A 2249-nucleotide genomic window follows, 5' to 3' on the forward strand; every position below is an offset into this window, starting at 1 on the left:
GACTCCGGCAGGGGATGGTGGCGAACCTTGCTGTACTCTTCCACCACAACTTTCTCTCACTCTTACTTCCTGTTTCTGTTGTGCCTGTAATTCAAAGGGTCAGCCTTGTCACACTGTGTCACGCTGAATATCTCCGAGAACTACGTTAAGAGTACACGTGTCTGTGAAGTGCTCAGCCAATTGCACGTTAATTTCACGAGCAGGCAGTTCCGTTGATCGGATCAACTGGAACCCTCGACGTCGTAAGCGACGGAGTGCCAACTATGACAAGCATGGACTGCACAGACCAAAGATGTGACGTAGGTAAACCCTAGGAGTTATTGAGTATGACAAGGTACAAACACTTTGGGATTAAATGATCCAATGTGATTGTGAAATTGAACATCGTAGGCCCGATATAATGGTTGTAAATAAAGAGGGAAAATTTTGTTTAATCATAGTGGTTGCATGCCCTGGTGATGACAGAGTATCAGTGAGAGAAGAGAACCAGGGGAAATAAAAAACACTGTGCTCATTGAGGGCGAGCGTTGTGCCTGTTGATGTTGGAGCTCATAACTGGGTTGAAAAGATGGGAGTAAATGTGAAAAATAGAACATCTACAGAAAGCAAAGTTGTTTAGAACTGCACGAATCTTCTGCAGAATTCTCAAAATCTAAATGGAAAGAGATATCTTTAGCCCATTGGTTGTGATCAGCTGATGCATTCCCCAACAACGTTGTGTTAATAATAAATATAATTATTTCTATCGTAGACACAAGACCTGAAATTGTAAGGGCGGAACAGTCGAATATCACGACCCCAGTGCTTTTTCATTGACCCTAGTAGTAGTAGTAGTAGTAGTAGTAGTAGTAGTAGTAGTAGTAGTAGTAGTAGTAGTAGGAGGAGGAGGAGGAGGAGGAGGAGGAGGAGGAGGAGAAGAAGGAGAAGAAGAAGGAGAAGGAGGAGGAGGAGGGGAGGAGGGGAGGAGGGGAAGAGGGGGAGAAGAAGAAGAAGAAGAAGAAGAAGGAGGAGGAGGAGAAGAAGAAGAAGAAAATGAAATAGAAGACAATGAAATAGAAGAAGAAAAAGAAGAAGAAAAAGAAGAAGAAAAAGAAGAAGAAAAAGAAGAAGAAGAAGAAGAAGAAGAAGAAGAAGAAGAAGAAGAAGAAGAAAGAAAGAAAGAAAGAAAGAAAGAAAGAAAGAAAGAAAGAAAGACAAAGGCGAGCGCAGAACATAAAACTGGACGAAATACTGCTAACGATTCAGCCAGCTTTTCGCTTTTACTTGATTCAATAATATTGTTTAAATATTTTTCATTGTAAACATGTCTCCAGTACAGTAATACTCCTAAAACTGCGTATTTTGCCAAAGAAAAATGAAAAAAAAAAAAAGACAGGAATTTTTCAAACTTTGGTTAAAATAACAAAACATCACGCAAGCAACATTAAATATCATCTTCCGTTAATATGCTCTCTCCAGATACGAGAGGGTGCTAAAAAGTTCCTGGTTTTAAGAGTATTGCGAAAGGCCTGTTTGGAGATCCAACCCTTCCGAATTCTTTTACAGGGCTTAGAAAAACTGCTACAATAAGGACTGCTGTGAATTTAAGAGAGGGGGATACATTTTGAATAAAACCATAATTAACTGATCCTCCTGTATTTTCTTTTACCCAAAACCAGGAACTTTTCAGCACACCCTCGTGTGTGTGTGTGTGTGTATGTATGTGTGTGTTTGTGTGTGTGTGTGTGCGCGCGTGTGAGTGTGTGTGTATTCCTTTGGGTTTAATTATGAGGCGCACTGGAACTGTGGATTCCATATTCTATTCAAGTACCTTGGCGTTTCATAATGTATCCAAGTGTGGGGAAGTGCATATGTGAAGATGTGTGTGTGCGTGTGCGTGAGTTTGTGTATGTGCGTGTATGTATGTATATGTGTGTGTGTGTGTGTGTGTGTGTTCGTTCTTTTACTTGTTTCAGTCATTTGACTACGGCCATGCTAGAGCACCACCTTTTGGTCGAATAAATGGACCACAGGACTTCTTTGTAAGTCTAGTACTTATTCTATCGGTCTCTTTTGCCGAACCACTAGTCTACGGTGACATAAACACACTAACATCGGTTGTCAAGCGATGGTGATGAGACAAGCACAGACACACAAACACACACACTCACATATACGATGGGCTTTTTTCAGTTTCCGCCTACCAGCATACATGCATACATGCATACATACATACATGGTGGTTGTCTACTCCTTAAACAGAGTTTGAC

This window comes from Octopus bimaculoides, chromosome Z, assembly GCF_046866305.1.
Source record: "Octopus bimaculoides isolate indiv1 chromosome Z, ASM4686630v1, whole genome shotgun sequence".
Lineage (NCBI taxonomy): Eukaryota > Metazoa > Mollusca > Cephalopoda > Octopoda > Octopodidae > Octopus > Octopus bimaculoides.